This window comes from Amblyomma mixtum, chromosome 4, assembly GCF_055824585.1.
Source record: "Amblyomma mixtum isolate Tamu chromosome 4, ASM5582458v1, whole genome shotgun sequence".
Taxonomy (NCBI): Eukaryota; Metazoa; Arthropoda; class Arachnida; order Ixodida; family Ixodidae; genus Amblyomma; species Amblyomma mixtum.
Window position 1 is genome coordinate 55,911,971 of NC_143015.1, and position 13,656 is coordinate 55,925,626.

Consider the following 13,656-nt stretch of genomic DNA (forward strand, 5'->3'; position numbering starts at 1 on the left):
GCTGCCTTGCGTCGCTGGTCCGCTGCCGTGGCCCTTGCCGTTGTCTCTCCGCAGGTGCTTTTTCGAACGCTGCTGTTGCGTGACCGTCGCCTTTATCCCTGCGTTCAATTTTCTTTCTGCGCCGTCTTCCGATGGCCGCAGGATCCTTGTCGACTGCGCCAGTAAATTTCAGGTTCTTCTACTCTCCTTGCACCAGGGGTGCCCTGTCGGAGACGGTTGGTTCCAACTGGAAGACTGAAGCTCTTCGCACCAGGGGTGCCCCGTCAGAGACGGTCTTGTGTTCAGTTGAGACGCAGGGGTAAGGCGAACACTTCAAATTTTATGTACAGTATTTACAATAGATACAAGTTAAGGCACTAGAGACAAATTAAAACAGCAAAGGACAAACAACAAAAAGGTGGAACTGGCTAATACTAGGGGAGGCCCCTACTCGGCGTGGCCAAAGATGCGTAGCATCTCACCTTAGCGCAGAACCTCCGCTTCCGGCTCCGGGGCCCATTTTTAAAGCCCTAAAGGCCCGGCCCACATTCCGTAGCACCCAATCATTCTACGTTCTTCATATCATTGGCTAATCGAGAGCATGGTCTTCCCTCCAACTACCGTAGGGTAACACCCTTTCCAGAAAAACAAACGCACGGTCGTGCCAGCATGTGCGGAGTAGAACGTTCTCTCCACCACAAAATAAAAATAAAAACAAACACAAATACGCATTCGTGCCAGAACGTGCGCGAATCGGTTCCGCGGGGCGGGTGGACACCCGTACTTTCCGGCGCGTTCGCGGGCGGCCGCGTTCCAAGAAAGGAGACGCTCCGCTTTGAGTACCCCCAGCCGCGTTCCAATGACCCCCGCGAACGCTACCGATCCCTTACAGCTGGCAACATTGATGAATTCTATAGTAATAACGAGGGGCGGCAGTTACCTACATTCCGCTTAATAAGGGTCGTAAATTGAAGCTAGTACAGGACTACACGAGTACATCCAGCCACGGTGACCGAATCGCCGAAAGCTTCGATGAAGACATAATCTGAAACGGTCGAAGTACAAACAGAATACAGTGTTACAGTGTACAGAGTACACTGTAAGGTCGCCCATCGTACAGTACACGGGCCTCTGGAATTTCGCCTTCACCGAATTTCGGAGAAGGCGAAATTCTAGAGCTCCGTGTACTGTACGATGTCAGTTCACGTTAAAGAACCCCAGGTGGTCGAAATTTCCGGAGCCCTTCACTACGGCGTCCCTCATAGCCTGAGTTGCTTTTTGGGACGATAAACAAGATCGGTGCTCATGGCATTCAATATAATCATTGATTCTCAAAATAACCGCCGCGCTCTGGTGCTTTCTCAATGCCTCAGAAGCAGCTGCCTGTGAGTAGGCAGAAGATGATCAAACATCACGCGTCATTGGCATACACTTTCAATTCAATCTATTTAATGAGCCTTGTGCTTGACCATTGCTCACGTTAGCCGGCCTAGCTAAGGGAACTATAGTATTATAGAGAGTTTATGGAAAGAAGGGGATTTATTGGTTGGTTTGTGGGGTTTATCGTCCCACCGCGACTCAGGCCATGAGAGACGCCGTAGTGAAGGGCTCCTGAAATTTCGGCCACCTGGGGTGGAAAGAAGAGGAGTTTATACACTAAAATATTGGCACGGGAAAGAGTTCACTATATTTGTAGCCTCGTCGCCTACAGGACCAGGCTTAATTCATGGCAGCTGGGAGCCGTGCTAAGGTGGCTGGCCATAAGAATGTTTCATGCGCTGTCATATTATTTAGCAATGGACAGCCATCAGGGTTTAATGAGTCTTGGCTTCATGTATTTTAAATTTTATTCTGTGGATCACCAATAGCAGCAGTGCTATATACGGAGCCGATTACTTATATTTGGTCACATATATTCACTTACTTTTGCATAAAAAATCCCCGGAATGCTTCCTTGTAGTCTGATATAAAGCGCAGTAAGCATAGGGAGACGTACTATTAAATGTATTCGGTCAGTTAGCCACAGAAAAAAAAATTGAACAGCATATTCCAATACAAAGTGCAAGTATGGATGCAACTTCGGTGCATGGATTGACCTTATTAATTTTGATCGCAGGTACACTGCGCGGATACAAAGATTATTTTTCGCCACTAAGCCATCACAGTGGGCGCTGTCACCTTCACATATGCTGCGACTTTTTTGCGCTTACACAGGTTGTAAAGGCCCTCCTCATATTTCTGAGAGAGGCCTATGGTCTAGTAGTCAACTAGACAATCATCTTATTCGTACATCTAAACTCAGATGGTTACAGTAGTGGATTGAAGACTGGATACAGCTGAGGCTAATCATATACATATACGCGGTGATACGGTTACAAATGAGCCAGTGGTTCTGCTTGAATACGTGAAGAAGGTGCACTGTTATTTCTGGATGCATAGAAAGCACCGTCGTTTTGATACCTCTGCGCCAGTGCCTTCTAGAAATTTCCACGATGAGTTACGACTAGGCAATGCAGGAGATGTTTCGTCAGTTAAGTCCGCCTAAGTTGGCAGACATCCTCCTGCCAAACGAGGCAGCCGAATGATTTTATGTCACATGAGTGTGATGACGGACCTTTTTCATGGCCTCCTGCTTGTGCCTCACCTTCCGGTGTCGCCTCAACTGCTGTGCGTTGCAAGGTCGCTACGCTTACTTTGGGCCTTTTATCACGAGTTGAAGTTTCCTTAATAGGACCGTTATCCTGAGGCCTTTTCTGAGCGCTTTGATGGGAATGAAAAATGTCACCGTTCGTGAATGTCGCCGCATTGGAGCTATCTGCGCCGTCTGTCGATGCCTCTGTGCCTATCGACTACGCAGTAGCCTAGGTAGTTAACTATGAATGGCGCGCAGCTTTTGCTTCACATAGTTCCGTCGTCCGCATTCGCGAATGTGTGTGTGTGTGTGTGCTTGTGTGTGTGTGTGCGTGCGTGCGTGTGTGTGTTTGTGTGTGTGTGTGTGTGTGTGTGTGTGTGTGTGTGTGTGTGTGTGTGTGTGTGTGTGTGTGTGTGTGTGTGTGTGTGTGTGTGTGTGTGTGTGTGTGTGCACGTGCGTGCGTGCGTTCGTGTTTTGTTTGGTTTGGTTTATGGGGTTTAACGTCCCAAAGCGACTAAGGCTATGAGAGACGCCGTAGTAGAGGGCTCCGGAAATTTCGGCCACCTGGGGTTCTTTAACGTGCACTGACATTGCACAGTACACGGGCCTCTAGAATTTCTCCTCCAAAGAAATTCAACCGCCGCGGCCGGTGTGTGTGTGTGTGTGTGTGTGTGTGTGTGTGTGTGTGTGTGTGTGTGTGTGTGTGTGTGTTTGGTTTATGGGGTTTAACGTCCCAAAGCAACTAAGGCTATGAGAGACGCCGTAGTGGAGGGCTCCGGAAATTTCGACCACCTGGGGTTCTTTAACGTGCACTGACATCGCACAGTACACGGGCCTCTAGAATTTCTCCTCCAAAGAAATTCCAGCCGCCGCGGCCGGGATCGAACCCGCGTCTTTTGGGTCAGCAGCCGAGCACCATAACCACTGGGCCACCGCGGCGGCTGTGTGTGTGTGTGTGTGTGTGTGCGTGTGTGCGTGTTTGTGTGTGTGTGTGTGTGTGTGTGTGTGCGTGTGTGCGTGTTTGTGTGTGTGTGCGTGCGCGTGCGTGTGTGCGTGTGTGTGTGTGTGAGAGAGAGAGAACGCACGCGCGCGTTCTATGTCCTGAGAATAGGGAAACTCTAGGGAAAACGCCATTGAGTGCCAGCGTCCCCTCTGCGTTGAAATCAAAATCGCCTTAGCTGATTCTGCAGCAACGGTGGAGTCGATTACCCGAGATTAGTGTGCATACGCCGCTGCTTTGAGATCGCAAATAATGAATATATTTGGCCTTGACCAAACAGCCACTTAGAGAGATAAGTGCCCCTCAGTCCACTCGCACAAAGCAAATTGGATTGTCTAGTTCGAAGTCTAGTAACATTCTCGGTCTATACTCCTGTTCCTTCTGAGGAAAGGAAAGGGGGAGTAATTGGCTGATTTTGTAGGCGGATACCTCAACTGCATCGTGAGCCACTCGCGCCTCCCCACCGCCCTTCGCAAAAAAAAAGCCACACATGTTAAAATCTGGAGTGTGCAGCTGGGTTGATTTTCGTTTGTCTTATGCTATCTAGTCTGGCACCAAAACCGCTCTCCACTGCTTGTTGTGGAAATGCACACAGGGGAAGAGATTTGAAACAGGAAGCATTTTGTCGTCAGCTTTGTTTTCATCTTTTCTCCGAATCACAGTCCGTTGGATATGAACGAGTAATTACTCAATATTTGATAGGAGTCGTCGGAACGCATTTTTGCGTATATAGTAGGGTGCTGAAAAGAAATTGCGCAACCATGCGCACCACTTTTACTGCTCATTGAAGAATTTTAGGAATAAACCACAAAGCTTGCACTAGATTCCAACAGAACCGATCTATGGAAACTGAGGGCAGCTTTACTGCCTTGAGTTCCCAACATTTGGGAGTGCATTAATTACAGAGATTGCTTTGCAGGCTGCGAACTCTGCGGATTAAAAACGCATGCTTGGTAAAGTCTCTTCTATTGCGACCACTTATACGGGGTTATCAAGTGACGTCACTTGCACTATTTTGTTTTCCGGCGCATAGCTTTAGCAGTGTAGGCTCGAGCAAGAGGCTACGATCTCATTAGACACGCCCGCAGCCTTTCACAGTTCTGCACAGGCAACAAAATGACGGCCTCTGTGACTCAGTGAATACACACAGTACCCTTGATCTATGCGGTTCGTCCAGGCAACAGACCTGTAGAGCATGCCAATTAATCAGAAAAGAGGATAGCGAGAAATCGCTCACGGAGTCTGCTGTAAGACAAAGGCTGTGACGCTGTCTCCACTGTGGCTCATGTCGTTGCTGCAGTGAAGGCCACATTAAAGATGACCCAGTGCACTTCCAGTGCATTTTCCATCGAGGATCGTGGCGAGGCTGGCCATTATGCAAGAGGAAGAGTGTGAGGGCATTCATTACTATGAGGCAAGAAAAAGTACACCGGGTCGAAATGATTTCACTTCTGAATGCAAAAAAGTGGGTAGGAGCCGTTGCTTCAGTCCGTTTGCATCTCGTGGTTTGCTATGTGCGATCAAGTAAGCCGTGAGTGTCCGAGGTTGTTTGTCCGAAGATGACTCCCGTGCGTACCTTGGGTCTCTGGTTGACCGTTCACCCGAAGGCGGCCATCACGTGGGACCTTGAAAACGGGCAAGGTCATGAAGCCATCACCTGCTGCCTGACCACGCACGTGATGGCAGGCGCCGACTGTCCGCTGCTGATGGTCTCCGCTCTCGCATGTCGCCTGCTCCGGATGGATGCGGGGACATGCTTTTCAGATTTGGCCCAGGCATCTGCAGAAACATAGCTGGTTGTTTATGGCGTTTAGTATAATCAGTGGTTCTTGGAAAACCGCTGCGCTATGGTGCTTTCCCAATGCCTCAAAAGCAGCTGCCTGTGAGTAGGTACAAGATGCTTGAACGTAACGCGTCAATGGCATAAACCTTTTTTAAGCATGAAATGCTTTTAGCTCCCGTTGTCGGCAGTGTGGTGACGTCACGCCGAGACCGAGAGCCATCATCCGGGCACTGAATTCCACTCATCCGGGCACTGAAACGGGAGCATCCGGGCACCGTACGAGATTTAACGAGACTCTAAGCCCTCCTACAGGACCGGTATAGAAGCGCCGGTAGCTTCGCACCGAACGGGTGGTGGTGGTCCTCCCATCCTCTACGGTGCGGTTCGGGTGCCCACCGAGATTAGAGAGAATTACTGCGCCATTTCCTTTCCCCAAAAAGCCTTGCGTTCAAAGGGCAAGGTATCGCGCTGAACGGGTGTTGGCGTTCTGGCAGCGCTACAACACGCTGTCACGTTGCACTCCTAAAGGCGAAGCTTAAACGTCAGTAATTAGCAGTTAATTAGTATTTAGTCATTCATCAGTAATTAGCCACCAATTAGTAATTAGTCACTACTTCGTCATGATGACAACTTTATTTTCCGGCAGATAAGGTCCGCCAGGCGGATAAATTATGTGTTACGTCATCCAGTGGTGACGTCTCCAGTGTCACATAGGCAAAGCGGTGCGGAAAACGCTTTCGCCTCTGCGCACTTTAGGCAGTTTCGAACGCGCTGCGTATACAGTCTTGTCAGGCCTGCGTCTCGTCGTGTCCGCGTACGCTTCGTGTTATGCCCGCAAACATTTCATGCTTACTCTACTCTCTGCTACGGGACCGGCAGAGATTATTTAATTCAATGTGTGGAATGTGCCCTCTGCTTGTTATTGCTCCTGTTAACCAGCCACGAAAAGGAAGTTGTACTACTCAAGGGAGGTCATCACAAAAAGGAGAGTTTATAAAACAAATATAATGCCGTAGGAAAGAGGTCGCGATGTTTTGATTAATTTGTTACCTGATTGTCTAAAGCACCAGCCATATTTTGCAGTATTCCAGCCATGGGGGCTGGAATACTTTGCCAAGGTGGCTGATCGTAAGACTGATCCGCGTTCCCCGCACTGTCATAGTATGTAAAAATATACAGACAGCATGCTTTAATAAGTGATGGCTCCATGTGCTTTACATTTTGTCCTGCGAATCACCGACAGAGTTAAGTGAGATAGTTTAATTGCACCTACAAATTGTACAAAAAACGGAGGCGTGCTTGAAATACTTTATTGCTATCTCTTTTCTTTTTGTTTTGTGCGATGGAACAATAAGAGCTCCGTCTGAATTGGCTGTCGGTGGCCTGCCTGTCGCTTATCGCAGGTTACAGCGCACGTTTCCTTGTTCCGCAAGATTTAGGTGATGGACTTCCAAGAGTCCTGGGACCAGTGTCAGCCGCACCCTTCTAAGACAGCGAACTCGCGTGCTCTGTTCGTTCAGAAAAGGTTTGGAAGTGCTACAGTACAGCAGGGCGAAAGCGCAAACACGTTTTTTTTACGTATCCGGTGGGCTTTCTTTAAATGCCAGGAAAAAGAACCATGTTGGCGATACGTTGCTGCTAAAAATTGCATTGGCTGTTTTGAAACCTACGAAAGTAACGCACGTGTCACTATAGCAATTGCATTAGAAAAGAAGCTAATAAACTAATTACACGGAATTAAAATTGCTCTAGAGGCCTGTGTACTGCGCGATGTCAGTGCACGTTAAAGAACCCCAGGTGGTCGAAATTTCCGGAGCCCTCCACTACGGCTTCCCTAATAGCCTGAGTCGCTTGGGACGCTAAACCCCCAATAAACCAAACCAAAATTGCTCTAATGGGCATGCCGCAAGGGGAAAAAAAAATATGACACTGTTCTCATCCAGCGTCGCTGGACAGCTTTACATAAATCTTGAAATGAATTTATGTGAAACACCCTATACATATACACAGGGTTCTGAAACTGTATATATGGTTTTTGAAAGCACCACGTTTTCCCAGTGTTGCAACGATGAGGTGTGAACGGACATAGCTTTGACTTTTAGAAGTTGATTCATATGTATCTTCTAAAATGCATCGGCACTGGCCCTTCCCTCTTAATAGGCATGCCAGAGATATGATTTATTTTATTTTTGGGCAGCCAACAAACAAGGATATATGAATAGACAAAAATCAATAAACAAGTAGTCAGCAATTTCCAATGCAAATGGAAACTGAGAACTGGTTGTGAGGAAAATAAATGATGCAGTAACTGTCTCACATATCTTCTTAACGAAAGGGATAAAAGATGGGGGGAAAGAAAAAAGGGACACCACTACCGGAATAATCTCGGGCACCTGGGTATCTGTAACGTGCACTGACATCCATAGCCAACAGGCACCTGTTGCGTTTTGCTGCCATCGAAACGCGGCCGCCGCGGTCAGGTTCGAACCCGGGTACTCGCCGGGCTCAGTAGAGGAGCGCCTTGACCCCTGAGCCACCGCGGCCACTAATCAACAATTTTGGCAAAAACATGTTTTTGTCGTTTTGTTTCGGTTTTGTTTATCGTGTTAAGCCAATTTTTAAAAAAAGCAGCGACGAAAAGGAAACAAACTTTTGTAAGGGATGCATACGCACCAAATCGCTATAGAGTATATGCCTTCTCGAAAAACTCGCGGGAGAAGACAACAGTTGAATCTTAGTCCGGCCGATTAAACTGACTGGCAAGCTGCAGTTTCGAGGTGTCACCTAAACACGTCCCCCTTACCGGCATCCGCTGAGACTGCTGCTCCAGTCCACGGTGGAGGATGAAAGTGCACTGTCGCTGCGGAACACTTAATCTCTCGCACTGCGGCCACTACAGAGCTATTGCTGTACTTGCTAAAAGCCGACATAGAATTCTCAGATCTCGGGCTTTTCGAGCAACGCAATATGATATTCAAAAAGATATACTGAGATCGCAACCTCAGTGAGTGAGTAGCGTAATGGTTATAAACCCTGGTGGAAAACACATGTACGTGCCGTCAAAAAAAAAAAAACATGTCTAAGATCACAGAATTAAACCAAATAGCCGGATTTGAAAGTTGAGTCGGACCCTTGCAATAATCTTAAATGCATTTATGTACTCAACAAAATTCAACCACCATTCAATGGTGGTTTAATTTCCAGTGCTTGCCTTTCAGTTTATGTTAGCTGCAGCGGAGGGCATATTGAAAATTATTAGCCGCGAAAGTAAAATGTACCAGGAAGTCAGCCTTTGAACATATAACTTTATCAACACAGCTGTGTATTTGCCATTGGATAGTTATATTCCCTGAAAAGAAACCTGAGAAACCGAATTTAGATTTTGCATCAAAAGTGCTCAAATTTTGTTTGAGAGGGACTACCCTAGGAAGAACTTAGAGAATATTCTTCCTTTTTAATGGGACAGCATTTAGAATGTCGTCCTCCAAAAACGACCTGATTGCTGTGTAACGAAATTACTTGGTTTGGTTTACGAGGGTTTAAGGTACTGAGCTGACTCAGGCTATGAGGGATGCCGTAGAGAAGGGGTCCGGAAATTGACCACCTGGGTATCCTTTAACCTGCACTGACACTCGCACAGTGCAGGCTTCTAGAATTTTGCCTCCATTGAAATTCCACCAAAGCGGCCAGGATCGAACCCGCGTCTTTAGGGTCACCAGAGGAGCGCAGGAACCATTGAGCCCCGGCGGGGCAGAATGAACATTAATAACAAAAAAAAAAGGAAGACTGCCGTCTACTGATCTGCGTCTAGCGATTGGTTGTTGTACTGAAATCTTACATTATAGAAAAAATTGCTTTTATAAACGTTGTCCCGCTGAAAAATGCTTTATTCATAATTGTTGGGTACGGATTGGGCAGAAATCAAAAGCACCCATTTGCCGCTTTTTTTCTTGCAGCGAACGCATGAATGAAACATGCAGAAATGTTATCCAATTGGCGTATTCGATTAGCATGGTGAACGAGCTCAGAGACTCTCTCCATAAACTTTGTAGCTGCCCTGCCTTGGCGCTTGTCAAATTTTAAGGCACTATGCCCTTTTGACATAGGTGGCGTAAAAAACAGAAAAAGAATGCGCTTTGTGTCCACGAATAGCGGTGAAATATTTAGGTAAATATTCCAATGTGGAGAAAATTTGCAATAAGACACCGATTTCTTTTTAGCATCCACTAGAAGGCAGTCACACGACTACAAAGGACATGTGTACCTCGCATTTTCAAGAAAATTTGTTTTGGGTTTGAGAACACGAGTCCTGGACCAAAATTTTCTTCAACTGCGCAATTTGCGTCGAAACTGCATAGCTTTCCTCCGTAGCCGTATGACAGCGCCTCGGTGGATGCCAATGACTGCTTGCTCCCGGACGATGTGCACATATTCATGACGTCAGTGATTACTTGAGTCATCGCACCGTAAGAGAGATAAGAACCAGAGTTTCAATCTTTATAAGCAATTTTCCACCCGGGGGATAAATCCCAGATGCCTTGAGCATAAAAACAACAAAAAACGATACTTAGGGCAGAACGAGGGCGTCATTTTGTTTTGCTTCTACTTGTATATACACGAAGTGTATCAGGCGCTTCCAGCCAAAAAGTGCAGACCTAATTGATCTATTTGAAAGCAATGCTCAGAATAATGGGGCGCAGAAATGTTGTTCCATACAGTGCTTCAAAACTTGACGGAAAGCGTGGGCTCCGAGTTACCTTAGGCAGCAGAGCCAGTGATAGAAGACGCCGCTTTATATGAGGCCAAACCAGCCTAATAAAGCCAAATTTACCGATAAGCAACCTCAAGTACCATAGGACACGAGTCCAAACATTAATATCTGCAAATACTCCTTCCTGCCCTCCCATGTAGGAATCGCCACCGTACATTCTGGTTCTCGAATACACCAATGCCATCTCACAGATCAGCAGTCACTCACCTAGATTTTGTAGTGTGATGAGGACAGTGACGCTGCTAGAAGCATAGCAGCCAGTTTGAAGCGCGACGCAGCCATTGGAGACGAAGAACCAGTGTCACAGCTGCCTTCTTCCGGCCGCGATGCGAGGCTAGCCGGTCTGCAAGATGGAGACCAACAGTGATCACCGTCACGCTATTGTGGCAACAGCAGCGCATTAACTAAACGTCACGCGTTCGGACGTTTTCCAAATGAGCCTGCTCTGTTTTTCTGTGAAAACATTGGACATGAAAGTCGATATCAGCAAAATCAAGGTAAACGACCTCTGTGTGATGCTGACCAGTCAAGGGGTAGGGTAAGAGGCATCGTCATGACGTACATGAATAAAACCATCAGTCACAAACCAAGGGGCATACTGGAATGCCTTTTATTTATCGTGTTAAGCAATGGGAAATTAATACTGTAAGTATTTTCTCGCTTAAAGACAACTGATTTAAAACACAAAACAACCACATGCTGCTGGTGGGATTACAACCCACAGTTCCGAGGTGGGATCGCAACCAACGTGCTACTAGGATGTAAATCGTTAGTGCGTAGAAAGTTTGGCTGTGAGCTACATTATTCGCGCAAGGAAGAAAACGAAGCCCCAAGAGGGAACTCCAGAGGAATTTTGTGGTTGTGTTACAGCCTCAATAGGTACGGCACGCGCACTCTGTGAGTAATAAGAAAAATAATTATGACATTGATATTACATTATTCGGCGCAAGGGGCCGTCGCTGATCTAGCAGTACGCAACGATAACTGTTCTGTGACTTTGTTTCTTATCCAGCAAAGGCTTCCCCTGCATTTTTATCGAGAAAGAGTGCGCAAAAAAGATGACTTATACTCGGGGCGCACGCCACGCAGAATGCCTTTAACACTCAAAAATCTTGAAAGCTCAATCAATCATGAATGCATTTTTTTTTTTTCACTTGCCGGCAGCTAGACCGGGAGGCCTCACAGGTCTCCACGCTCAGAGCAGACAAGTCGATATAACTGACAACGAGTTATGTTCGCCATCCTTAGAGCCAACAGTTTCCTGCAAAGGCCATGCATACACATAACCATGTGTGGCATGGAAAAAAAACTACGTTGAGGACAGCTGCAGCCTCTCTTCTCTGACGTTATTTTCTAGTTGCATGGAGTACATCATAACTTAACTATCGCACTCACAGGGCTGCCAACAGATTGTTGCCGCCTTTTCACGGAAAATTAACGCCTTGGAGTGGGACAGCGTGAAACTATTCTAATTCTCGGTTGCTCTACAACGTGCTGGAACACTCAACACTCTTCTGTCTGATACTCTGTCAACAGTCTGATAATCTGGTTGGACAATCTGTTGGTGCAGAAGAAAGGAAAGGCACCTTAAGTGGCTCATTTTGTGAGTGGATACCTCAACTGCATTTTGAGTCACTTCCCACCGCCTATCAGGGAAAAAAAAACACGGAGGTTAAAATCTGTAGTTTGCAGCTTGGGTTGGTACTTTTCGTTTGTCTTCCCTTTTTTTTTTTGTGGCATCGAAACCACTCTCGATTTCGTTTCGAGAAAACGCACACGAGGAACAAGATTTTAAACAGGAAGTACTTTGTCATCAGCCGTGTTTTAATTTGGTTTTCGAATCACCATCCTCGGGATACGACTTAGTAATTAATATTTCATCGGGTGATAGGAGTTTTTAGGTACTCCTTTTTCGTATATAGTAACGTGCTGCCAAGAACTTGCGCATCCCTTCGAACCATTTTACTGTTTTTTGAAGCATTTTTAGGAATAAACCATAAAAGTTAACACTAGATTACAATAGAACTTCGAGTTCACAACATTTGGCAGTGCATTAATCGCGCAAAAGTTGCTTTGCAGGCGGCGAACTGTGTGGATTGAAAACGCGCGCTTGGTAAAGTCGCTTCTGTTCCGACCACGTATAATGGGTTATACGTATTCACTGTGACGTCAGTGAATACTCCCGTTAGTACCCTTATTCTATCCGGTTCGTCCCGGTGGCAAACCTGTAGCACGTGCCAGCCAATCAGGAAACACGATATCCTGAAATCGCTCACCGGGCCCTTGCTGTAATACGAAGGCTATGACGCTGTCTCTACCGTGGCTCCCGTCGCTGCTGCAGCTAGAGGCGCATTGCAGAGGAGCCACTGGACTTCCAGTGCATTTTCCATGGAGGATCATGGCGAGCCCGGGCATTCTGCAAAAGGACGATTGTGAAGGGCATTCTTCACTGTGAGGCAAGAAAAAGGACACCGGGTACAAATGACTTGACTTCTGTTTGCAAAAAAGAGGGAAGAAGGCGTTGAATCATCCCATTCGCATCTCGTGGTTTGCTTTGTGCGACCAAGTAAACCGTGAGGGTACGAGATTTTTTTGAGTTAGGAAAGCACACTCTGAAAAGCTAAGTTCTGATATGATGCTCTTCAGGCAAAATTTACACAGCTCAATGATTCAAAGAAAACTCTTTCTGCTTTTATTTCATTACGGGAAACTTTAGAACCCACGCTTATGAAAGCTTCTATGGAGTCATGTTCTGAATAGTGCCCTCAGCACTTAATATTCATACGAAATGGTTTCGTCCTTGTATGCTCCGCGCATTTTAACCCTTTAATGCCTGCTTTACAGGGGAAGCAATGAAAAAATCTGTACCACCACGTTATACTTTGTTGGTGGCACCAAATTAGATAAGTAAGAATGTCCAGATTATGGAACAATTAGCCTATGGCCCTTTTAAGGCAACTATTTCAAGCTGAATGAAAGACCAAGTCGAAGGTACTGAACCATCTCGAAGCCCGACAGGCTGATTATCATTCTTCCAACAAACATCCCATTTTACAGAAGTATTGCTGGACTCTGGTTTGAAGTATCACATTCGCGGGGCATTTTTTTCCCACCTTACTATCCCGGCCGCGGCGACCAAATTTCGATGGCGGCAAAAATCTAGAGGCCCGTGTACTGTGCGATGTCAGTGCACGGTACACAACCCCTGGTGGTCGATATTTTTGAAGCCCTTCACTACGGCGTCCCTCATAGCCTGAGTAACTTTGAGACGTTAAACCCAAATAAACCAAAGCAAACAAAATCCAATGGTACTTAATCTTTTGACTGGAAAGCACTCTGTGTTGGGAACGTGTTCACATGAAACTTACTATGGATAAATTCCATATAGTGACGAGTAGATGGCGTGCAACAAGTGTGTCGCGAATTGACAGAACTTGCTTGTAAAGGGTTAAACAGGAAGCAATGTACGAAGGGCCACCTCGATTGCTCTC

The 13,656-nt window shown here is 46.5% G+C and overlaps 1 long non-coding RNA gene across 1 annotated transcript; it reads right to left on the minus strand.

Moving 5' to 3' along the window:
* Nucleotides 1-5,091: 5,091 nt before the first annotated feature.
* On the minus strand, nt 5,092-13,273 carry LOC149346532 (uncharacterized). Its single transcript, XR_016292091.1, has 3 exons — nt 12,442-13,273; nt 10,373-10,508; nt 5,092-5,390 (listed from the first exon to the last, which is right to left on the minus strand). It is a non-coding gene; the product is annotated as an uncharacterized LOC149346532 (long non-coding RNA).
* Nucleotides 13,274-13,656: the final 383 nt, after the last annotated feature.